Source organism: Primulina tabacum, chromosome 8 (assembly GCF_025594145.1).
Source record: "Primulina tabacum isolate GXHZ01 chromosome 8, ASM2559414v2, whole genome shotgun sequence".
NCBI lineage: Eukaryota > Viridiplantae > Streptophyta > Magnoliopsida > Lamiales > Gesneriaceae > Primulina > Primulina tabacum.
The window spans coordinates 36,998,699-37,026,220 of NC_134557.1; the positions used below are offsets into that span (position 1 = coordinate 36,998,699).

General features: G+C 41.4%; 1 long non-coding RNA gene across 1 annotated transcript; it reads right to left on the reverse strand.

The window, feature by feature from the left end:
• Positions 1–18,578: 18,578 nt before the first annotated feature.
• LOC142554032 (uncharacterized) lies at positions 18,579–27,272 on the reverse strand. Its single transcript, XR_012822074.1, has 2 exons — positions 26,962–27,272; positions 18,579–18,870 (listed from the first exon to the last, which is right to left on the reverse strand). It is a non-coding gene; the product is annotated as an uncharacterized LOC142554032 (long non-coding RNA).
• Positions 27,273–27,522: the final 250 nt, after the last annotated feature.

The following is a 27,522-nucleotide window of genomic DNA, read 5'->3' on the forward strand; positions in this document are numbered from 1 at the left end:
AATCAAGTGTAAGGTGTTCCTTACAACACTGGTGGATTCAGCTCAGAGGTGGTTCGAGGGCTTGACTTCCCAAAGCATCAGCTCTTTTGAAGATTCCAGAAGGTGTTTTTACACCATTTCAGCAGCAGTAAAAAGTACAAAAAGACTGCTTTTAGTCTTTTTGAAGTTAAGCAGAGCCCAGAAGAGAGTTTAAGGGCCTATATCAGAAGGTTCAACAGAGTGGCCTTGGACGTCCCCACTTGTGCCACTGAAACAAAGACTATTGCATTCACCCAGGGTTTGAGAGAGGGTGAATTCTTCAAGTCACTGACCAAGAAGGTGCCTAGGGAATTTTGAGGATCTGTTGTCACGAGCAGAAAAGTACATCAATATGGAGGAAGCCCAAAAACAGAAGAGGGAAGCTGTGAGAAAGGAGAGAGGAGACCGGGTGTCTAAGCTCGAGGAGAGGGGACAGAAGAGGAGCAATACAGGGCACTTTTCTCATCACGTGCCTCTGAAAATTGCCCGGGAAAGAGAAGTGCAGGAATGCAGCAGAGATTTGGCCCCGGATCATCAGTTATCCCGGCCAGAGCCGAAAGGATTTTGCTCTCTTCACAAAGTGTGCCATCATAACACTGAAGATTGCAAAACACTGAAGGGGAATTATGTCTCAACTTCCATCCCGGGACCCAGTAACAATAGCCAGAGGCCGAGAGTGCCACCTTGGACGTCTCGGAAATCAGGATTCAGCGCCCGAGGAGGAAGTATGAGGAAAATCCCGAGGATTGAGCCCAGTAGAAGAAGGGAGCATGAACCCGAGAGGAAAATGAATTCGCCCCCTGCTACGGGATTGATTAAGATGATATTAGGAGGCTCTACTGATGGAGACTCCAACCGAGCAAGGAAGTCGAGAAGTAGGAGGGAGTGTTTGGAGGTGGAGGGAGCGAGAAGGAGTGAGGCGGTCATCAGTTTTGGCACGGAAGATTTGGAGGGGGTGAATCTGCCCCACAACGATGCCCTGGTGATCCAAGCCCGAGTGGCAAATTATGATATTCTACGAGTCTTCGTGGACTCGGGCAGCTCTGTTAATGTAATTTTTAAAGATGCCTTTATGCAGATGGATTTGCAGGGCTATCACTTGGAGACTGTGGAAACTGCCATCTTTGATTTTGCTGGCCATGTGGTTTACCCGAAAGGGGAGATTGTTTTGCCATTAACCCTGGGTTCTCAGGATCTTAAAAAGACGGTGATGACTTCATTTACCGTGGTGGACTCCCCATCATCATATAATATCATTCTGGGGAGGCCGACTATGAACTAGCTGAGAGCCGTAGCATCCACATACCACCAAAAGATAAAGTTTCCAAGTGGGAGCCCGGGTGGGGGAAGTCCGAGGAGATCAGCCATCCTCCCGAAAATGCTACTGTGGAGGCAATCCGGGCTGATCAGTGCAAGACCAGGAGGGAAGGGAAAAAGGCAAAGATGTATGGAGTAGAAGGAGGAGTGATGGAAAGAGGAGAGGTGCATTTTGTAGCAGAAGATGAGCAGGAAGTGGTAGAAATCGGACCTAGGCAAACAAATCCGGGTTGCTCGGGATCTCAGCATATCCACCCGGGTTAGTCTGGTTAACTGTTTAAAAGCTAATATTCATGTGTTTGCCTGATCCCAACAGGAGTTGATAGGGATTTCTCCCCTGGTAGCGGAGCACCAATTGAACATCCTCTCGGGATCTCACCCGGTGAAGCAAAAAAAAAGACACTTTGGTCCTGAAAAGGACAAAGTTATTGATGAGCAAGTAAAAGAGCTCCTGAAGGCCGGCCATATTCGAGAGATTCAATTCCCTTCATGGCTCTCGAATGTGGTCTTGGTGCCAAAGTCTACCGGGAAGTGGCGCATGTGTGTAGATTTCCGCGATCTTAATAAAGCTTGTCCCAAGGTTCATTATCTTCTGCCCCGCATTGATCAGTTGGTGGATTCCACATCGGGCTTCGAATTGCTAAGCTTCATGGACGCGTACCAGGGGTATCATCAAATCCCCCTGGCCAGGAGTGATCAAGATAAAGCCAGCTTCATCACCTCGGGAGGTACATTTTGTTATATTGCAATGCCTTTCGGGTTGAAGAATGCAGGGGCTACTTACCAGCGTCTGATTAACAGAGTCTTTGAGAAGCAGTTGGGGCGAAATGTGGAAGTCTATGTGGATGATATTTTGGGCAAAACCCGGGAGGTTGCAAGCTTTATTGGTGATCTTGAAGAAACTTTTGCCACTCTCATGCAATACAGGATCAAGCTTAACCCTGCCAAGTGTATTTTTGGCGTAAAGAGTGGCAAATTCTTGGGATTCATAGTGACCTATCGAGGGATCGAGGTGAATCAGGAGAAAGTCAAGTCTGTGTTGTGCATGTCGTCTCCCCGATCCGTCAAAGAAGTACAGAATTTGACTGGGAGGATTGCTTTCCTGTCCCGATTTATTTCCCGGTCAGCGCATAGAAGTTATCCTTTGTTTCAAGTCTTGAGGAAGGCCCAGCAATTTGGATGGGATGATAAATGTGAACAGGCCTTCCAAGACTTGAAAATTCATCTGGCAGAACTCCCTGTATTGGTGAAGCCGGAGCCCGAAGATAAATTATATGTCTATTTATCTGCCACGGAGTATGCTGTCAGCTCGGTTTTAATAAAAGAAGAGAGCTCCGATCAAAAGCCTGTTTATTATGTCAGTCATGCTCTGAGAGGACCCGAGCTCCGGTACAGTGAAGTAGAGAAGATTGCTCTTGCCTTGGTCATAATTGCCCGGAAGTTAAGGCCTTACTTCCTGTCACATCAAATAGTTGTTCTTACCAATTGTCCTCTTGGCAGGATCATGACTCACTCTGAGGTGTCCGGGCGTATGGTCAAGTGGACAGTAGAGTTGGGGGAGTATGACATTGAATACAAACCTCGGGTAGCCATCAAAGCACAAGCTTTGTCAGATTTTTTATCCGAGATGGTCCAACCAAATGAAGAGGAAGTATGGAGAGTATTCGTGGATGGGGCGTCTAGCCTTGCTGGATGTGGAGTAGGGGTTGTGATAATATCTCCCCCGGGAGAAAAGATTAAACTGGCACTTAGAATTGACTCCCAGATAACCAACAATGAGGCTGAGTATGAGGCTGTCCTGGCTGGTATTCAAGCTGCCCGGGAAGTCGGGGCTTCCCAGATTATTCTATATTCCGATTCGCAACTCATCACTCAACAAATAAAGGGCGTGTATGAGGCTAAGGATGACATGATGCTAAAATATTTATAGCTCATTAAAGCCCGAGCAGAAGTTTTTGCGGATTGGGGTATTGAACAAATACCCCGAGAAGAGAATAGTGAGGCAGATACTCTGGCAAAAATGGCTGCTTCTTTGTCAGAGGTAAATACCCGGGAGGTCTTGCGTGTTTCCCGTTTGATCCTTTCTACTGAGGAAGAAATGTTACCAGAGCCAGAGAACTCCTGGATGACACATCTGATCAAGTTTATGATAAATAATGAGTTGCCCGAAGACAGAGCCCGAGCTCAGAAAACTAAGAGACAAGCTCCCAGGTTTGTTCTCTTAAATAATATTTTGTACAGGAGATCATTCCAGGGACCTCTTTTGAAATGCTTATCTGAGAAAGAGGTTGATTATGTACTCCGAGAAATTCATGAAGGTTGTTGTGCCGAGCACCTTGAGGGAATGTCTTTGGCCCGAAAAACAATGCTTGCTGGTTTCTGGTGGCCAACTTTAAGTCAAGACGCTGCTAGGGTGGTCCGAGCTTGCGAAGGCTGTCAACATCATTCAAATTTTAAACACAGCCCGGCTACCCTCATGAAGCCTATCTGGGCATCTTGCCCCTTTGATCAATGGGGCATGGATATTGTGGGTCCTTTCCCCATTGCCCGGGCTCAGAAAAAATTCTTGTTAGTAGCTGTTGACTACTTCTCCAAATGGGTAGAAGCTGAGCCTTTGGCAAAAATTACTGAGCAGGAAGTACTGAAGTTTTTATGGAAAAGCATCGTGTGCCAATTTGGAGTGCCCAGGAAACTAATCTCAGATAATGGGAGACAATTTCAGGGCAGAGAAATCATATCATGGTGCCGAGAGATGAAGATCACTCAGTCTTTCACCTCTGTTGCCTATTCTCAAGCAAATGACCAAACAGAGGTAGTTAACAGAATCATTGTACAAGCATTGAAAACCCGGCTTCAAGGCAAAGGAAAGGACTGGGTGGAAGAATTACCCAGTGTTCTCTGGGCTTACAGAACTACTCCTCGGGCACCTACTCAAGAAACTCCTTTTAACTTGGTATATGGTTCCGAAGCGGTCCTTCCAGTAGAAATTGGGCAGACTTCTTCCCGGGTAGAATCTTACCCGGATGGCAATGACCAGAGCAGGGCCATGGAATTGGATTTAATAGAAGAAAAAAGAGACCGGGCATTCATTCGAATGGAGGCATACAGGAGCCGGGTTATGAAATCATATAACAAAAAGGTCTGCATCCGAGACTTCCAAGTCGGGGATCTAGTAATGAAAAAAGTCAACCCTACTGGGGAAGTTGGGAAGCTGGAAGCTCGGTGGGAAGGACCTTATAAAATCACTCGGAGAGTCAGCTCGGGATCTTTTTACCTAGAAGATGCGCAGGGGCGCTCTCTCAAAAGACCTTGGAATGTATTTAATTTAAAGCAGTACTATGCATGACAGATGTAATTATTTGATGGATGAAATAAATGAAAGGAATATTTTCTCAGAGCGTGTTCTAAATACTTCTGTTATCAAGTACCGGGACATGTTCCCCGGCCCAAGGCTCCGTACCTTGGTTCTAAAAAAGCCCAGGGCACTACACCCTGGCTCGGGGCACCACACCTCGACCATTCCCAAGTCCCGGGACATGTTCCCCGGCCCAAGGCTCCGTACCTTGGTTCTAAAAAAGCCCAGGGCACTACACCCTGGCTCGGGGCACCACACCTCGACCATTCCCAAGTCCCGGGACATGTTCCCCGGCCCAAGGCTCTGTACCTTGGTTCTAAAAAAGCCCAGGGCACTACACCCTGGCTCAGGGCACCACACCTCGACCATTCCCAAGTCCCGGGACATGTTCCCCGGCCCAAGGCTCCGTACTTTGGTTCTAAAAAACCCAGGGCACTACACCCTGGCTCGGGGCACCACACCTTGACCATTCCCAAGTCCCGGGACATGTTCCCTGGACCAAGGCTCAGTACCTTGGTTCTAAAAATGCCCAGGGCACTACACCCTGGCTTGGGGCACCACAGCTCGACCATTCCCAAGTCTCGGAACATGTTCCCCGGCCCAAGGCTCCGTACCTTGGTTCTAAAAAAGCCCAGGGCACTACACCCTGGCTCGGGGCACCACACCTCGACCATTTCCAAGTCCTGGGACATGTTCCCCGGCCCAAGGCTCCGTGCCTTGGTTCTTAAAAGCCCAGGGCACTACACCCTGACTCGGGGCACCACACCTCGACCAGTCTAAACCCCGAAATATGCTATCTTGACCAACTTTTCTAGTTGGTATACGCGCCACGTTTTATATCCGGGTTTTAGGTTGCTTATATCTGAGTCACTTGCGGAGTATGATGCATTTTATGCATTACGAGGATCAAGATCCTGGGTACTTATCTGAAGTTTCCGGTTAATTCGCAACACTTAGAAGAATTTCTGGTTATTTTCATGCAAGCAGTTATATCACCCTAGTTATTGAAAGACTTATCAAGATATGACTACAGAGAAGATGAAAGGAAAATGAAATTTGCATTAATAAAAGTCCGAGGGCCGAAAAGTTACAAGACAGGAAAAGATAAGAAAATACAAATACTAGTGTATGTCTACGTGTTCAGGCCCGGGCTGCTCTTCTTGGGCCGCTTTCTTTTCCTCCTCACCATCCTTGGGAAGGGATGCAATGGCCAGACCAAAATCAGGAAAATTTTCCTTATCTTGGGGCAAGAGTCCGGCTTCCTCAAATTGTTCCCGGCATTTTTCAAAACCGGTCTGAAAAAGAGGGTAGGCCTTGTCCACACGGCTTTCTTGAACTCACGAGATTGGAGGAAGGAAGCCTGCCACTTGTCCTTATTGTATTCAGCCCGGGCCAGGCACTCTCAGCTCTCTCAGCCCGAAGCAACTGCAACTCTGCTTGTTCGGACACGGCACAGAGACTCGATTCCGAGACAGATAGAAAGCCCTGCAGACATTCCTCTCGGACAAGGCCTTCAGTAATATCCTCTTGAGCCTTGTCCAGAGCAGTAGCGCAGCTTGGCCACTTCTTCCTCATGGGTGGCTCGAGCCCGGGCTAGTTCCTCTTGCAGCCTCTCCTGAGCATCTTGGAAAGACCGGGCTCGCTTGCCAGAGATAGTAGCAGCCCTTCCAACCTCCTCAAAAGCCGAGATCAGCAGGTGAGCGGCCTGTCAAAAAAAAAAAAAAAAGAGAGAAGAGGGGTCAATATGAATCAACAGTGATCGGAGCAAGAAAAGGTTATGGGGACCAACAAAGACTTACCGACAAGATCTTGTTCGAGCCCTCAAAAATTTTGACAGAAGCACTAGCATCCTTCAAACGAGCCTCCTCGTCAGGAGTGAGAAGCTGTTTGAAAATCTTCATCCCCCGTGGGGAAGGCCCCTCCTCGAGAATATTTATTCGTGGAGGCTGCTCCAGGAAAGGAGGCTGTTGGATGGACTGTTCCCGGGGGGGAGGAGTGGCTGACCGGGTTGCTTGAGAGGAGTCTTGACCCCCCTCCTGGTTCTGATCAACCAAAACCGGCTCCGGGCTTGTTGTAGCCTTTCGCTTCCTCTGGGTTAGAGGGACAAGATCTTCAGGGTCCTCTTGGGATAATTCCCGGGTCACCTCCTCTCAGTTGGGTCTCGACCCTGGTTTAACTCAGTACTCCGGGCTATCGCCTCCTCGGCTAGTTTCTTCTCAAGGACAGCTTTCTGGGCTGCCATTTTCTTCTCTTGGGCTGCCTTTTCAGCCGCCCATTTTTTGGCAACAGCCTCCTGCATTTTTGAGTTATCTGCACAAGGGTAAGAAGGAATTTCAGCACAAATAGTAAGTATAAAACTCTAAAAACAAGACTAGGATATCACGAATTACCGGGTTGAGCGCCCGAGACAGCAACCTCGTCAATCACCCTGTCCAAAGGGTCCTCAGCACGGGCACTCAACCCGTAGGTAATCAGATTCTCATCTGAGATAAGAACAGAAGATGAGTACTTCCGCCCTTCCACCAAGGTTTGGCTCACAAGAAAAGGCTCCTCGAATTTGTAGGACTGGGGAAGGATAGGTTGTTGGGGAAGGGAAGGGAGGAACCCGGTAAGACAGGGAAGAGGACCTGGAAGTTGAACGTAGAAAAATTTTCCTTTCCATCCCTTTTGAGAAGAAGGGATGTCATCAAGGAATCGGGCATTTAGCCGGGCAGTCAGGGAAAATGCATTATCCCCAAGCCGACAAGAAAAGAAATAGTGGAGAATAAGGGGAGTGATGAGATAATTATTCATCTTGAAAAGGACATAGGCCGAGACCATAATCCTGAAGGAATTAGGATGTAATTGATTAACAGGTACGCCGAAGAACTTGGCGACCTCAATATAAAAAGGATGGACGGGAAATCGGAGACCATTTCTGACCTGGTCCCGAAAGAAAGTAGTATACCCAGGAGGAGGGTTGTTGGCTCTGTCAGAGGGCCCGGGTATCAAGATAGAAAAAGAGGAAGGAATATTGCCCAGGGCCCGAAGTTCCTGGTCTGCCCAAAGCGCAATGTGCTACTCATGGAGGAGAACCAAGGGGCTCCCAGGATCTCAGTAGGAGGGCTCGAAGCCCGGGCTTTACCCTTACCTTTGCTCTTGGCAAGAGCTCGGGAGTGGCTCGAAGTAGAGGGTTTTGAAGAGGTTGGTTGGGCTTGGTTAGATGAGGGTTTTTTAGAAGGCTGGGTGATAGAACGGCGAGGGGGAGACGGAGGGGAGTCAGAGCGCAGCGCGGTAGACTCGTCACTCGGCGAGCCTCGTGCATTTGCTCCTGATGTAGAAGTGGTAGAATTAGACATATTTTTGAAACAGGAGAGGAAAGACTTACGGTTCCTGAAGAAAAACGGGTGGTTGCAGCGACGGAGATTCACCGGAAATGGAGAAGTTTGCGCGGAAGAGCTTCGAGAAAAATTTTTGCAAGGGCTTCGCCGGAGTTTCGAATTTGAAGGTGATTTCTGAAAAATGAGGCGCCCAAAATTTATAGAAGGGGAAAATTGATCTGCACCGTTGATTTGAATCAAATCGGACGGTTGAGCTGAACCTGGGAAATTGTGCGGATATACGAAGGGACACACGCAATAATTAAAATGTCAGACTTATCGACTCCTCGAAGTGCGAAACGTTCCTGACCGTTGAGTAAGAGGGCACGCGTTATCATGACACCCCTTAGGTTACCCAAGATCTTATTAAAATCCGGGAGGTTTGAGGCCCCGACACCTCATCATAAGCCCGGGAGGATTGAGATCCCGGCATCTTATTTTATAGTCCGGGAGGTTTGAGGCCCTGGCACCTCATCTTAAGCCCGGGAGGTTTGAGGCCCCGGCATCTTATTTTATAGCCCGGGAGATTTGAGGTCCCGGTTTCTTATTCTAAAAAAGTTCGGGGGAATATTAAGTCGTGGCATTTTGGTTTGTCATCTATCAGTTATTCGGCTGCAACTAATAGCAGTTAGTCTCATGTCAGTTATTCAGTTCATGATATATATATCAACTGATGAAATTAAATTCTTACAACAGAGTAGAAGACAGAGATAAACCAAATAACTTCTTTAAGGAAATTATCAAATGGCGTATTACATCTGTGCCATTCTTGAGGCTACATAGTCTTTCCACTCAGTTATCCAATCAGTTAATTCCCGAATGTGAAGATTGGAGAATAACTCGGAGGTTGATATCTTGTTCAGATGATGCCATTCCTTCCACAGCATCGCATGCAACAAAACTTGGTCAGTGGCCAGGTCTGCAACTCGAGCTACTCCAAGCTCTCGCCGGTATTTCCTTACTGCTGCCCTTTGTGCACGGTTGAGAGCCAAGCCATTTTGGTACGCATTGTTAATATCTTGGATCTTGTACCAAGTAGACATAACCTTTACCTCGATGTACTCTTCGACCGTCTTTTTCAGATTCTCCACATAAGGACGTAGCTCAACTGGTATTTGACTATGTGCACCAATGGAAGAGACCATGCTGCTGCAATCACTGGAATCACTTGAACTCGACATATTGAATTGATGATCACCTTTCATCTCTACCATCTTATTTATAGGCAAATGGCATTCAATATGGAAGAAGTCGGAATGTTTCAAACCAATCAAAACGTTTTCCCATTTATTCAGGAGGAGAGTTGATCACAACCGTTGATTTAAACACACGTGGACGATCAGCATGCGCCTCGTAAATTGTACCGGGCAGTCGAAGGGGCGCACACAAGTATCGATGACACGAGATCATTATTACCTCGAAATACAAAACGTTTCTCGGCGGGAATTTAATGCTGATTCGTGCATCATTATGATACCACATCATAGTCCGGGAGGTTTGAGGCCCCGGCACCTCCCCCGGCATCTTATTTTATAGCCCGGGAGGTTTGAGGCCCCGACATCTTATTTTAAAATTCGGGAAATTTTAGGTCCCGGTATTTTAGCTGGTCATTTATCAGTTACGATCATCTATTTTAGTTCAGTTCATGAAATATGTATCAATTGATGAAATTAGAATGCTGACAACAAGAGTAAACCAGATAAGTATCTTTTATTCAGGAAAGGTTTCACCGGTTACATTAAAAAATTCCTCCTCTACAGAGGCCATCCACTTGATCATCAAGCTCTTTACAGAGCTGCCAGTGAACGCCTTGAGAAAACTGGCAGAATTGGCAATGTTCTGCAGCGTCTTCCTTTCCTTATAAAGCATTAGCTGGAGGACATAGTCGTCCTCAAAGAGATTTACCGTATCAGAAATGCGCAAGTGTTCCCGATATTTCTCAAGTTTCGCCACCAGCCGAGGAGTGGTAGCCTCTCCACACTCGTAGAGAAATTGAAGTCCTTGCAATTCTTCCCAGTAGCGAAGGACCTTCTGGAAGACTTCATCTTCCAATTCAGATTTCCGTTGCTCGAAAGCTGCTTCCATGAACTCCTCTGCCATATCGAGAGCCTTCTAATTACTGGAAACTTCCATTATACTTCTCATATTGTAATTTGCTGGTATGATGGGGAAATATGTGACCTATTATATATAGGAGGAGAGGGCCAATCGCAGCCGTTAATCTATGAGCACATGAACGACTAGGATGAACTTTGGAAGTTGTATTGGGCAGATGAAAAGACATGTACGCATATCGAGGAGGTAGGCTCATTATTACCTCGGAGTACGAACGATTTTCGGTAGTATCAATACTGACGCATACGTCATAATGACACTTCTTGGACTTCCCGAGAGTACTAAACGACAACTATTCAAAACCCGGGAGATATGGGACCCCGACAACCCATCACTTCTGTGGAATATTTGAAGACCCAATACTCTTATTTACTCTGGGTTGCGTCTTAAAATAAACAAGTATGACTGATCGGGACAACGAGTCAAACTCTAGCCCGACTATTTTAGGGATGGGTGGTGATACCCCCATCAGGAGCCGGGTCATCGTTAACCCGATTTGTTACTGGGGTGGCTGAGATCATGACCCATGTATAGGATAAGTTTCTTAAAGATCCGGACAAGTCTTCTCTTCCCGGGCTTATGACTTTACTCGAGCTCTCTACCAACACGGAACCATCCGGGCGCTTCTCATCTTCCCGGGCAGAGTTCCCGATTACATCACCACCTGGGCAACCTCGAGAACTGCATTACCTCGATAAATGAACCACACTCAAATGTGATTGATACATGTAATCCAATCTGTCAGAACAACTTGGGTTTGGAGTGTCCGAGAAGTCATCAGAAGTTAGTATGGTAAACCGACTTAGTGGATGACACGAAAATCGAGGTAACTACCCATTCCTCTACTATAAATAGCAGGTATTGATGAGATTAAAGGATTCTAAAAAATCTTTGAACTCTAAGCATTATACATATTTTCTCTCAAATATTGCTTGTGTTCATCTTCAACCTGCTGACTTTAGCATCGGAGTGGCCACGTCGGACACCCCTTCGGCGCCCATTCACGAGTTACTTTCTTGTTTGCAGGTGTTAATCTTAGCCATTATCTTCACTCAAAATTCCCAAATACTATAAATTGTTGGTTTGATCCGTTGGAGCTCCTTACCCGGCTCATCCATTTCAACGAGTTCACATCAGTATTATTCTATGATCCAATGCCATGCATGGTAGGTTGAGAAAAACATGAAATTTTAGGCAATAATTCAGGAATTTACGAAGGCGTAAGCACCAGCAGCCACAGTTCCCAGTTCACCGAGGAGTTCCTTGCTCTGATGAGCCTTACACTCTTTCTCATAATCTGGTTGCGTTGGACCATGACCAACGGTTTCTGTAGTGTCGTAGCGTTGACCCTCAGCATCAACCTCGTAGGCGGTTTCCGTGTGTTCTTTGTGGTATTCAAATATGAGAGGAGTAGCAAGAAGAAAACAAATGAATATGGCTTGTAGAGGCAAGTGTTGAACACTTTCTCCTTAAGAAGAATTTGCCCCTCACAATATGCTAGAGGTTGTGGCAATCTTCTCCCAAGATACAACTACAACACTTGAATAATGAGCACTCAAATATTCAAGTTCTATCACAAGGAAATGAAGAAACTCTCTCTTGTTGAAGAAGGAAGAAGAAGAAGATGCATATGATGTAATGTTGTGTTTGATTTTCAAAAATCAATCATTTAATGTTTTCATGTTAAAAGACATGATCTTTCATCCATAGGGGGTGTCCCTTGGCCATTGTAACTGATCACAATCATCAAACAATGCCAAAGAAATGAAAAAATGTAGAAAAATTCGAAGGGACGCGTCTGTGCGCACGCCTGCGCAGGCGCAGCGCGCGCTGCCGAGCTCCTGCCGAACGCAGACATGCGCGCCTGCCACTGGCAGGTGCGCGCACCCGCGCGCCGGCCAGCGCGTGGGTGCGCGCCTGCCACTGGTAGGAGGCAGGTGCGCGCACCCGCGCGCAGACCCGCGCGCGGGTGCGCGCCGGCTACTGTACACACGAATATTTTTTTTTTCAATTTTCGTCCCTTACATATTCCGACTACTCGTTTTAAGTTCGTCCAACATTTGATGAACTCGTTTCGAGTTTTATCCATAACCACTGAACTTAATATTCGTTCATTAAGCTTCGTTTTTCGTTTCGAATTTTTCCAATCAAACACATTGATTTTTTTGCTTAATTTTCATTCATTAAACATCAAAATTCCAACAATCCCCCACATGAATGAAATTAATGCATGAATGCTTGTGATGCATAAGAGAGAGTATATATACGAAAAATTATCACATCAGGAGAGGTAGCTTTTGGCTTTGAACCTTCCCTAGTGGAATACAATCGGATTTACTAGGCCACGAAGTGAACGTGATGTCTTGAACTTCTTGGCGGTTCATGTAAACCCAGACAACTGTATCCACATGATAACCTTTCTTCCATTTCCATTTTGTGTTATCGGTTGTGTCCGTTTTGGCCCTGGAACACATCTTGGCTTCATACGTGTTTCATCGAGGCGGCCCGTCCTCACACGTACATAGGTGATCTCCTTGTAAAAGGGTATCCTACTTACCTCGCTTTTGCAAGCTACAGAATCATTAAAAGTACAATACTTAACCTCACTACCTTTGTAGGCAACTTCACTCATCGTTTTAGGAATGAGGAGTGATTCCTCAAGTTTTCATAATTTAGTTGTCCCATTGAACCAAGATCTTGGGATCTCCAATCTACAAGGTTGGGTTGCCACTATGAAAACTTTATTTGGTAGGTTTTAAACCCATTCCTCTTGACAGACAGTACATTTGATCTCTATTTAATGCTTTTGTAAGCGGATCCGCTAAGTTATCCTTTGATTTAATATAATCAACAGATATAACTCCATTAGAGATCAACTGTCGCACAGTATTATGTCTTCGACGAATGTGTCGAGACTTGCCATTGTACATACTGTTTTGTGCCCTTGCAATTGCCGACTGACTGTCGCAATGTATCAAGATTGCTGGCACTGGACTTGTCCAACATGGAATGTCCTCTAGAAAGTTGCGAAGCCATTCAGCTTCTTCTGCAGCTTTATCTAGCGCTATGAACTCCGATTTCATGGTAGATCTAGCAATGCAAGTTTGTTTCGATGACCTCCAAGAAACTGTTCCTCCACCAATGCTAAATACATAGCCGATGGTGGATTTGGAGTCATGGGTATCAGAAATCCAATTTGCATCACAGTATCCTTCAAGTACTGCAGGATACCTTGTGTAATTTAGTCCATATTCTGAGGTGTGCTTTAAATATCTAAGCACCCTTGTCAACGCCTTCCAGTGTGCATCACTAGGATTACTTGTAAACCGAATTAACTTGTTAACCGCACAAACGATATCAGGTCTAGTACAATTAGTGATGTACATAAGGCTTCCAATAATTTTGGAGTATTCCAGTTGGGAAACTGGTTCTCCACGATTCTTCGCCAAATGGACATTCACGTCCAAAGGCGTTTTTACTGGGGTAGAGTCATAAGCGATAAACTTTTTTAACACTGTTTCTACATAATGAGATTGAGATATGACTATTGCTTCTGGAGTTCTAAAGATTTTAATCCCTAGAATTACATCAGCAATACCCATATCTTTCATATCAAAATGTTTTGTCAACATTTTCTTTGTACCCTTAATCAACTCTTGGTTATTCCCGATTATTAGCATGTCATCCACATATAGACATACTAACACATAAGATTTTCGAGTGCCTTTAATGTAAACACATTTGTCACACTCATTAATCTTAAATCCATTTGACAATACTACCTTGTCAAATTTTTCGTGCCACTGCTTGGGCACTTGTTTAAGTCCGTATAGCGACTTAATTAAATGACATACTTTTCTTTCTTGTCCTTTAACTATGAAGCCTTCAGGTTGCTCCATATATATTTCTTCTTCAAGTTCACCATTTAAGAACGCCGTTTTGACATCCATTTGATGTATCTCAAGGTTATGCAAAGCTACAATAGCAATGAGCACACGAATGGATGTTATTCTTGAAACTGGTGAATACGTGTCAAAGAAATCATGACCTTCTATTTGTCTATAGCCTTTGGCCACAAGCCTGGCTTTGTATTTTTCAATACCTCCATCAACTCTCATTTTCTTTTTCAATATCCATTTGCATCCCAATGGCTTGGTACCTGGTGGAAGATTCACTAGTTCCCAAGTATGGTTTTGCAAAATAGAATCCATTTCAGAGTTGATGGCTTCTTTCCAATAAGGAGCGTCAGGGCTAGCCAGAGCATCTTGTAAGTTCTTTGGTTCATTCTCCAACATAAAAGTATGGAAGTCTGGACCAAAGGACTTTGAGATTCTAGCCCTTTTGCTTCTTCTTGGCTCTTGCTCTTTTGAATAGCATTCCAATGGTATAGCATTTTCATTTAGAGTTGGATCATGTGTAGGTACTTGACCTTCATGCTCCATCTCAAGTTTTCGCTTGCTAGAACCATTTTCTTTCCTTTCTTTACAAGGAAATATATTTTCAAAGAATACTGCATTTCTTGACTCAATTGTCATGCCCGTATTCATTTCTGTATTTTCAGATTTGTGCACTATAAACCTATAGGCACTACTATTATGTGCATATCCAATGAATAAGCAGTCGGCCGTCTTTGGTCCAATTCGCTCTTGTTTAGGCTTTGGTATTTCAACCTTAGCTAGACACCCCCACACTTTGAGATACTTGTAGGAAGGTTTGTGACCTTTCCACAATTCATAAGGTGACTTGTCATTTTTCTTGTGGGGTATCTTGTTCAGGATGTGATTAGCCGATAGTATTGCTTCCCCCCACAAGTTTTGGGGTAGTCCTGAACTTATTAACATAGCATTCATCATATCTTTCAGAGTTCGATTCTTTCTTTCGGCAATGCCATTCGATTGTGGTGAATAAGGTGCAGTCGTTTCATGAATTATACACACAGATGTGCAGAATTCATCAAACGGTGCTCCGTATTCGCCCCCTCTATCGCTTTGAACCCTCTTTATTTGTTTGCCTAGTTGATACTCAACTTCGGTCTTATAACATTTGAATGCTTCAAGAGCTTCATCTTTCGACCTCAAAAGATATACGTAACAGTACCTTGTATTATCATCAATGAATGTCACGTTGTATCTTTTCCCTCCTCTAGTTTGTACAAACTTTAAATCACCAAGATCGGTGTGTATTAATTCTAGAAGAGTTGTACATCTTTCAATCGAGTGGTAAGGCGCTTTGGTCATTTTTGCTTCAACACATATCTCGCATTTTTGTGTTGGATCGACGTTGTGTTTAGGCAATAATTCATGTTTCATTAAACGTTGCAAGGTATTAAAATTTACGTGTCCTAAACGAACATGACATAAATGAGAACACTCAAGCAAGTAAATAGAACTTTTTCCTTTATTACTTTCAACAACATTTTGGCGTATAGCCATTACATTCAACTTGAAAAGGTTCTCATCGAGATATCCTTTTCCAATAAAATGACCATTCTTGGTCAATACAAACTTGTTAGACTCAAATACTAGTCTAAACCCATGTTTGACCAACAAAGACCCCGACACGAGGTTCTTTCTTATGTCTGGTACATGAAGTGCATCAACAAGGGTTACTTCCGAACCCGATGTCATCTTCAATACCACATTTCCGGTGCCAACCACCTCAGATGTAGCGGAGTTCCCCATGCAAAGTTTTCTCCCGGTCGATGGAGTGTATGTGGAGAACATCCCCTTGTTGGAGCATATGTGTCGAGTTGGTCCCGTATCAACCCACCATTCATTGGAGTTTTCCACCAAATTGGCTTCCAAAATAACTGAAGACAAATCGAGTTGAGAAAAATCAAATGGTACCGACCTTTCTTGAATTACGTTGGCTTGAGGATTTCCCTTCTTTGGCTTCCTACAATCCTTCGCCATGTGATTCGGTTTTTCGCAGTTATAACAAGTGCCTTTGAACTTCTTCTTGTTTGGTGGTTGTTGGCCTTGTTGTGGTTGCTTCTCAAATTTCCTCTTCTTCCCTTGAAGACTCGATTCAACAACATTCACCCTTGCTGTCATTTTACTTGCCTTGGCCTCGGTGCTCTTGTTGTCCTCTTCTATCCTCAATCTCACAATGAGATCCTCCAATCCCATCTCCTTTCTTTTGTACTTCAAATAATTCTTGAAGTCCTTCCACAATGGAGGGAGTTTCTCGATCATTGCAGCAACTTGGAAGAGAAATTGTAGTTTTGCACTTGACTCATCACAGATTTTGAGTCTATCATCTTGAAGTCCAGAAATCTCCCAACAATGAATTTCTTCAAACCCGCATCCTCCGCCCTGTATTTCTTATCAAGCATATCCCAAAGTTCTTTGGCGGTCTTGACTTGACAATACACATTGTACAATGCATTGTCAAGTCCATTGAGGATGTAGTTCTTGCACAAGAAATCACTTTGGTTCCATGCATCCAAAGCGGCCCTCATGTTGGTATCTGTCTCGTTTTCAGCAACGGTGGGAGGATCCTCCTTCAAGAACCTTGACAAACTCAAGGTTGTGAAATAGAAAAGCATCTTTTGTTGCCATATTTTAAAATCCGCACCAGAAAACTTTTTGGTTTCTCTCCTTGTGCAATGGTTGCATGTGGTGTTGTAGATGTTGATGCCATTGAAATTCTTCTTGCAAATGATCAAAAATCCAAATTCTTCTTAAGATTGTTGTTTGTGGTATTCAAATATGAGAGGAGTAGCAAGAAGAAAACAAATGAATATGGCTTGTAGAGGCAAGTGTTGAACACTTTCTCCTTAAGAAGAATTTGCCCCTCACAATGTGCTAGAGGTTGTGGTAATCTTCTCCCAAGATACAACTACAACACTTGAATAATGAGCACTCAAATATTCAAGTTCTATCACAAGGAAATGAAAAAACTCTCTCTTGTTGAAGAAGGAAGAAGAAGAAGATGCATATGATGTAATGTTGTGTTTGATTTTCAAAAATCAATCATTTAATGTTTTCATGTTAAAAGACATGATCTTTCATCCATAGGAGGTGTCCCTTGGCCATTGTAACTGATCACAATCATCAAACAATGCCAAAGAAATGAAAAAATGTCAGAAAAAGTCGAAGGGACGCGTCTGTGCGCACGTCTGCGCAGGCGCGCGCGCGCTGCCGAGCTCCTGCCGAGCGCTCTCGGCAGCGCCTGCCACTGGTAGGAGGCAGGTGCGCGCACCCGCACGCGAATATTTTTTTTTCTTTTTCAATTTTCGTCCCTTACATGTTCCGACTACTCGTTTTAAGTTCGTCCAACATTTGATGAACTCGTTTTGAGTTTTATCCAGAACCACCGAACTTAATATTCGTTCATTAAACTTCGTTTTTCGTTTCGAATTTTTCCAATCAAACATATTGATTTTTTTTGCTTAATTTTTATTCATTAAGCATCAAACTTCCAACACCGTGTACACCACCGCCTCAACCGGCTTCTTTTCCTCCTCCATGTGGTGGAAGTGGTGGTGGTGGTGGTGCTTTTCCTTTTCTTCCGCCATGCTAATGACAGTGCTTATAGGCGAAGATTTTATTGAATATGAGATGATATAGACATCGCTGAAGTTTAACATCGATCAACTATTTAATTAAGAAAATGATCTCTTCATGTTTATTTGAAATACACATGAGGAGGTCATTTTCTTAAATAAATAGTTGACCCAGGTTATTTTGCCAATTTGAAATACACATGAGGATGTCATTTTCTTAAATAAATAGTTGAACGAGATTATTTTGCCAATTTTCCCAATTTTAGATCACAGCTGTTTACTTAATATTCCTTTATATTATAACATGCATGAATGGACTGGTTTTTATTGAGTAAATAAAGAATTGTGTATTATTAGGAGGAACACAGTTTTCTTTCATACACGGAGCGAAAATGGGTACTCAATGACAATTCAATCATATTTTTATTCATATATAAGGCCAATCCATACCTTCATATATAAGGCCAATCCATACCTTCATTAATTCATATATCTCTGATCAGATTCCTCCACTAATAAATATTTTCCAGTGTCGTGGAGGGCATGGCATCCATAATGGATAGATTAATTGGGGTGGGTGATTTTCTATTCTTCACGAACTAATTGATCAATCAATAAATTAAAAAATCCAATAATCCGAAGTCCGTACACAAATTATTATTAGCCAAAAAAAAAAATTTACTTGATCTCCTAAACTTATCTATCCTTTTCATTTCTTCATAAATTTTCACACAAAAAATGACATTCTTGCAAAAATTTTTCTCTGAAAAAAATTAAAATAATACACCAATTAGTTTTGTCTGGATTAGTAATTGGTAATAAAACTTCACCAAACAAGTAGGTCTGATTAGCAATGTGGGATCCTTAGCTCCTAATCTTTATTACAATGCAATTTGATTAAGGTTAATTAATCACAGCGGAAAACAATTTAAATTTTTCTTTACAGTGAGCCCAAAACGTTTCAACTATAATTATGATACTTAAAATAGTATATAATAGAGTCTCGTCTCATCACGTCACAATATGAAACAAAGCCCACACGTAATCCAAAACAACTACATACAAACAAACTCATATCCTTGGGTCATGTCTCGGTATATATATACATATATATATACTAGGAAAGACCATTAAACCTCAGCTCAAACTGTCACTCCCTCCAAAAGCACCCTCTCTGGTCTCCTGATATCCTGGAGTACCTGTCATTATCCACATACAAAGACAACAACAGTCCCCTCTGGGGTGAGCAAAGCTCAGTCTGAAACAACCACAATTTATACCACAAGTATCTAAACAATGATATATGATATGCAATGCATGTATGCCGTGGAGGTATCAGGTCAAATGCCCATCACTGAGCATATATCAGAATCAATCGAATCGCTATCAAATCAATGCTCGAGCTGACACACAGGCCTCAATCAGGGATACTCGTATGATAACGTCGACAAAGCGCTATCAAATCTCAATCAATCAGTGGGGCCACTAATGACTATGCTTTAAGGGCCACATAATGCCAAATATAGCATCGTGTTCACAAATCTCAGAATCAAATCCAATCATATCAAGGTATCCAAGGATCATAGCTCAACGTGTATGTCATGTATGCCACATCAACTCAACAAATAAGACATATATACATATATTTTCAATCAAACCAATCAAACATATATCATATGATACAGATACTTGTCGTATGTTAATCGATCGCAACATACCTCAATTCTTCATTCCAGTTAATGTAGCTTGAAGATATCAGTATAAAAATATATCTACATTAATAACATTTTCATTTCAATTAATAACAACTGACAAACAATTCTTCAATCTCAATCCAATGATTAAAATTTTTAATTATAATAAATTGAGAATAATTCAAAATAACATAACTATAATCATCTCTTTTTCGTTAAAATCATACACTATTTAACAATCTTCAATTTCTGTATGATTTAACAATTTATCGGATTTATTCCAAAAATTGACAAATTTCAAACATCACCAAAAATATAAAATTTATAACTCAAATCGAAGACCTCGTGTCAACGATCCCAGAACTGAAGTCGGTTCGTCGATTGGATAAACTGATAAGTCGCAAGATCGAAAAAAAATCAAAATCTCGTTCTCTCTTTTCCTTTCCACCTTTATGTGGAAATTTACCGTGAATTAATTCACGTAAGTTTTCAAACTTATTTTTTTAATATTATATTATATTATATTAATAAAATAATATAATATAATATATAATATTTAACATTTTAACACCGGTGTATCTTTTTGGACAAGTCAAACGAACAAATTTTTCAAAACTCAAAACATGAAAGTTTTAGCACTATGTATTAGCTTTCCAATGAAATTGATCTCATGTAATTTGGACTAATACTCTGTTAATTATGTTAAAACCGTAACATGTGTCACTTTTCTATTGCGACTCAGCATACTTTTCAAACACAAATCATAAGATAATTTCATGAATTATCGATAATCAACATAAGATTTACGATAATAAGATACACAATCCTTATATTTCTCCCCCACTTAAAAAATTTCGTCCTCGAAATCTCAAGTGTCCATATATACATAACATTGGTAAACATATAGTACATCACCAGTTATATTACATATCAAAACTAAAATCAGTAAATGGATCATTATACATTGAATACAATGGAACATGTGGAATATAATCAAACAAGTGCGGATATGATTCTCGCATCTTGCTTTCCAATTCATACGTTGACTCCTCCACATCATGTTGTGTCCATTGCACTCGAACTAAAGGGATCGATTTGTTACGCAATATTTTCTCATTTCGATCCATAATACAAACAGGTTGTTCAACACAGGAAATAGAAGGATCGAGTTCAACCTCATCAGGCTGAAGCACATGTGATAGATATGGTTCATACTTTCTCAACATAGAAACATGAAACACATCGTGAATGTCAGATAAAGATGGTGGCAATGCCAGTCGATAAGCAAGATCTCCAACTCGATCAAGGATCTCGTATGGACCAACATATCGAGGAGATAATTTCCCTCGCATGCCAAATCGAACGATTCTTCTAAATGAAGATATTTTCAAAAACACTTTATCACCTATCTGGAATTCTAAGGGTCGTCTTCGTTTATTCGTATAACTCGTTTGACGATCCTGAGCAGCTTTCATCCGCTATCGAATCAACTTAACCTTATCATTCATTTCCTGTATCATTTCAGGTCCAGTCATTTGTCTTTCACCAATTTCATCCCAGAATAACGGTGATCTACATCGTCTCTCATACAAGGCTTCAAATGGTGCAATACCAATACTGGTTTGAAAACTATTATTGTAAGAAAATCCTACAAATGGTAAGGGATCTTGCCATCCAATTTGAAAATCCATTACTATGGCACGTAACATATCTTCTAACGTTTGAACTGTACGCTCAGTTTGGCCGGCCATCAGTCTGAGGGTGATAAGCAGTACTCATAGCCAAACGCGTACCCATCGCTTCTTGGAAACTACCTCAGAATATAGAAGCAAACCTTGGATCACGATCTGATACAATTAAGACTTGCACACCGTGCAGTCTCACAATATTCTCAATGTATAAACGGGTCATTCTCTTATAAGGATAAGTCCGCTCATACGAAATAAAATGCGCAGATTTTGAAAGTCGATCGATAATAACCCAAATAGCATTGCAGCCCTTGGGCGAACGGGGTAAATGAGTCACAAAATCCATAGCAATATGTTCTCAATTCCACTTTGGGATTTCAAGACTATGGAGTAATCCTACAGGTTTCATTCTCTCGACTTTTACTTGCTGGCAGATAAGGCATTTCGAAATAAATTCAGCAATGTCCTTCTTCATACGTCTCCACTAGAATTGAGGTCTCAATGTCAAATACATTTTTCGGCCTCCGGGGTGAATACTGTATTTACTACAATGTGCTTCACGAAGAAGGGCAGATTTCAAATCAGAATCATCAGGAACTACTAATCGACCATTAAGTCGTAAAGAACCATCAGAATAAATCTGAAATCCAGACTGATGTTCTGCAGATACAAGTTATTTCTACTTTTGAGTCTGAGCATCGCTTAGTTGGGTCTTTCGTATTTTAGATATCAAGTTCGGCTCAATTTGCAATGCTGAGACAGTGACAGAATTCTAATTCGAGTGAAAAGTTCAACCAGAAGTACATATATCCTCATGTACTTTGGCGACATTAACATAAGCTAAAATAGAATCATGAACTTTACGGCTAAGGGCATCCGCAGTAACATTCACCGATCCAGGGTGATACTGAATCTCACAATCAAAATCCTTCAGGAGATCCATCCACCTGCGTTGCCTCATATTCAAATCGGATTGAGAAAAGAGATATTTCAGACTATTATGATCTGAATAAATAACAAACTTTTCTCCATACAAGTAATTGACGCCAAATCTTCAGAGCAAATACAATGGCGGCCAATTCCAGATCATGAACATAATAACGAGTTTCATGAGATTTCAATTGACGAGACACATAAGCAACCACCTTTCCATGTTGCATCAGAACACAGTCCAAACCTTTACCAGATGCATCTGTACACACTACAAATCCTCCGGTACCTGAGGGAATAGTAAGCACATGTGCTGTGGTTAATCTCGTCTTCAATTCAAGAAAGCTAGCTTTACATTCATCTGACCAAATGAATCTCTGATTCTTCTGTGTCAGCTGAGTAATAGGTTTAGCTATTTTCGAAAACCCTTCAATAAAACGACGATAATATCCAGCTAAACCCATGAAGCTATGGATCTCAGGGACATTCGTAGGTCTTGGCCAATTCAATACAGCTTCAAGCTTAGTAGGATCAACAGATATATCATGTCTCGAAATGACATGGCCTAAAAATACCACGTTGTCCATCCAGAATTCACATCTGGACAATTTAGCATATAAATGACCATTACGAAGAGTTTGAAGTACCAATCTCAAATGTTCAGCATGCTCCTTTTTTGATTTCGAATATACAAGAATATCATCGATAAATACAATAACGAATCAGTCAAGAAAGTTTTGAAAGACACGATTCATTAGATCCATAAATACAGCAGGAGCATTCATGAGACCGAAAGGCATAACCAAGAATTCATAGTGGCCATACCTGGTACGAAAAGCAGTCTTAGGTACATCTTCTTCTCGAACTCGTATTTTATGATAACCAGAACGAAGATCAATCTTAGAGTATACAAAAGTATCCTGAAGCTAATCAAATAAATCATCAATACAAGGAAGTGGGTAATTATTTTTCATAGTAGCCCGATTCAGTTGCCTATAATCGATACACATTCGCATAGTACCATATTTCTTTCAAACAAATAAAACTGGAGCTCCCCAAGGTGATACACTCGGTCGAATATATCCCTTATCAAGAAGATCCTGTAATTGTTCTTTCAATTCTAATGGTGACATGCGATAAGGAGCTTTAGAAATAGGATCAGATCAATACTAAATTCAACTTCTTGAGGAGGAGGAAAATCAGGAATTTCATCGGAAAATACATCTGGAAACTCTTTCGCAATAGGAATATCAGATAAAGAAGGCTCCTTCTTATAGTAGCGTAAATAAGATAACCCTCATCTCCGCTAGTCAAAAGTCGAGACATTTCCAGAGAGGATACAAATGAAATTTTAGCTTGAGAACCCTTGCCATAAAAATTCCACTTGGGTCCATCAACAAGTCGAAATCGAATCACTCCTTGAAAACAATCAACAGTAGCTCGATTTGTTGTCAAAATATCCATGCCAACAATACAATCAAAGTCGTGCATTGGGAGGACAATCAAATTCATGAACATCACATTATCCTCGTATATCAACACAGTTATGCACAACTTGCTCAGACAGAATAATCTTTCCTGCTAGCGTGGCTATCGACAAAGTATCATACAATGGAGTACACATAATATCATGTGATACAACAAATGCATGAGATATGAATGAGTGAGATGCTCATGTATCAAATAAAACGCGTGCAGGATAATCCCAAAGCATGTAAATACCTGCAATCACACCACCATGAGCTTTTTTTGCCTGATCCTCAGTAAAGGTATACACTTTCACTTGAGGAGGGCCCTGGACAGTCTGACTACCAGATCCCGATATCGTGGAACATTTGAGTGTCGAAAGGAGGGAATAGGAACAACATGTCTCATCATACTGGGGCCACCTCTAAATTCTGGCTGGGATTGAGACGAAGTCGTACCCTTATTCGGACATACACGAGAGAAATGACCTTCCTGTCCACACTGATAACAAGTACCAAACATACCTCGACACTGCTCGATAGTATGTTTGCCTCCACAATGACTACAATAAGGAGCAATCACGGGACTCCCTCGCTGGGATCCACTCGAACTCGAAGAAGATGAAGAAGCAGAACCAGTCTTCTTGAACTTCTTACCTCTTGGACGCAAAGTAGGCTGCTGAGCTGACACTTGAGGTGAAGGAGCGTACTGAGGACCTCCTCGCCTTAGTCCAGCTTCGGCTGCCTTTGCTCGTTCAACTGCCTCTGCCTAGCTCATAGGCAAACCAGAAATGACAAAAGTATATATAGCAAGATGTAATCCATTCACAAACCTGTTATATTTTGCTTTTGCATTAGCCACGACGTGAGGTGCATATTTCAACAACATCGAAAATTTCGAAGCATATTCTGCAATAGTCATCGTTCCCTGCTGCAGACTATTGAATTCATTCTCTTGGGAAGTATAATACGAAGGAGGAGAATACTGCTCCAAAAACTGGGCTTTGAAGACATCCCATTTGACTTCAATCGCGACCTCTTTCAGCCCAATCTCAGCGGCTTCCCACCAAGATTTTTGCTTAGTCTTTCAATTGATAAATGGCAAGTTTCATTCTCAAAGATTTAGAATATTCAACAATATTAAATAGGTGCTCGATGTCCTTGAACCATGCCTCAGCTCTTTCTGCACTCTCGATGCCAAAGAACCTCGGTGATTTCAAATCCTGGAATCGAGCCATAACCAAATCCATGGACATTCCTTCGAATTGTCAAACCATCCTCTAAGTACTACTACTCGCAGTTTCATTTGTGGGATCCATCTACAAAATATAATATGAATATCACAAATACATATCAATGATATATCAACATTATCTCAAATCATTAATCTCATCAATAACTTACTCAAACTAAATCAAGTAGGAGAAAGTAATACAAATAATGAAACACATACGCACAATTCATTTGTGCCTATTACGTGTACAAAAGATTCAATCGAGCATTCCCAGCTATGCTCTGATACCATGCTGTGTGGGGCCCTTAGCTCCAAATCTTTATTACAATGCAATTTGATTAGGGTTAATTAATCACATCGAAAAACAGTTTAAATTTTTCTTTACAGTGAGCCCAAAACGTTTCAACTATAATTATGATACTTAAAATAGTATATAGTATAGTCTCGTCTCATCACGTCATAATATAAAACAAGCCCACACGTAATCCAAAACAACTACATACAAACAAACTCATATCCTCGGGACATGTCCCGGTATATAGATACATATATATATACTGGGAAAGACCACTAAACCTCAGCTCAAACTGTGACTCCCTCCAGAAACACCATCTCCGGTCTCCTGATATCCTGGAGTACTTGTCATTGTCCACATACAAAGACAACAACAGCCTCCTCTAGGGTGAGCAAAGCTCAGTCTGAAACAACCACAATATATACCACAAGTATCTAAACAATGATATATGGTATGCAATGCACGTATGTCGTGGAGGTATCAGGTCAAATGCCCATCCACTGAGCATATATCAGAATCAATCGAATCGCTATCAAATCAGTGCTCGAGCTGACACACTGGCCTCAATCAGGGATACTCGTATGATAAAGTCGACAAAACGCTATCAAATCCCAAATCTCAATCAATCAACGGTGCCACTAATGACTATGCTTTAAGGGCCACATAATGCCAAACATAGCATCGTGTTCACAAACCCCAGAATCAAGTCCAAGCATATCAAGGTATCCAAGGATCATAGCTCACCATGTATGTCATGTATGCCTCATCAACTCAACAATTAAGGCATATAGACATATATTTTCAATCAAATCAATCAAACATATATCATATGATACAGATACCTGTCGTATGTTACTCGGTCGCAAAATACCTCAATTCTTCGTTCCAGTTGATGTAGCTTAAGATATCAGTATAAAAATCTATCCACATCAATAACATTTTCATTTCAATTAATAACAACTGACAAACAATTCTTCAATATCAATCCAATGATTAAAATTTTCTAATTATAATAAATTGAGAATAATTCAAAATAACATCACTATAATCATCTCTTCTTCGTTAAATTATACACTACTTAACAATCTTCAATTTCTGTATGATTTAACAATTTATCGGATTTATTCAAAAAATTGACGAATTTCAAACCTCACCAAAAATATAAAATTTATTGCTCAAATCGAAGACCTCGTGTCAACGATCCCAGAACTGAAGTCGATTCGTCAATTGGATAAACTGATAAGTCGCAAGATCGAAAAGAAAATCAAAATCTCGTTCTCTCTTTTCTTTTCCACCTTTATATGGAAACTTACTATGAATTCATTCTAACTAATACTCAGTTAATTATTCTAAAACGAATTAGCATATTCTTTACTATGAATATAATAAAATAATATAATATAATATATAATATTTAACATTTTAACACCGGTGTATCTTTTTGGACCAGTCAAACGAATAAATTTTTCGAAACTCAAAACATGCTAATGTTTTAGCACTATGTATTAGCTTTCCAATGAAATTGATCTCATGTCATTTGGACTAATACTCAGTTAATTATGCTAAAACCGTAACATGTGTCACTTTTCTATTGCAACTCAGCATACTTTTCAAACACAAATCATAAGATAATTTCATGAATTATCGATAATCAAATAAGATTTACGATAATACGATACACGGTCCATACAAGAAACTTGCTCACATAAATTATCAATGCGTATGATCAAATCTAGTCTTCCCGCTGCGTGCTCCGAGTGGTTTTTTTAAGAATTATATATAATAATAATTTAGTTATTTTAAAAAATAAGAACAAAAGGTATGCAGAAAAATTTATGAATTACACATCATTTATATATCGGGACAATTGCTGAAACAATAAAAATATACTGAAATAATTCGTTAAAATTAATCTAATTCTTAAAACATGCCATTTGCTGTAAAGTAAAGGTTCTTGAGGAGGTTAACACATAAGAAGCTTACCAATGCCAAGAAGGGGGAATGCCACGCAACAGAGTTAAGCCCGAGAAATTGCAACAAGAAGGAGGCAGACAACACAACAAGCAAACTTTTTTTTGCTGGACTTTGCTCGGTGCCATGGTGGGAAGACAAAGACCGAGGCTCCCAAACAAAGGAAGAAAAGAGGAAACGAAGAGGCAAAGAAGGAAGCCAAACCCACTTGCAGTGATGTGTTGTGGTGGAGAGCAGAGACATTCCCACGTGCTATTGTATCCCTTGTCTGTCATGTGGTGGAAGAGACACATGTTGAGGGCGTTACCTGCTACCGGATCTAAGCTGGCCATTTCACTCAACTTCACGTTTTAATACAATAAATATAAATCTATTACTAAATTTATATTTTGTAATGATATGTGATTGATTAAGACGGATGAATTACTAATATCATTAAATTTTTAAAATATTTCGATTGGATTAGTAACACTGAATGTAATTATTCTCGGTTAGATATCAATAAGCCAACAGTTAAGAACTGAACGAGAGGAAGCTAACTGGTACTGGTTGAACACAAAATGACTTGAGTGC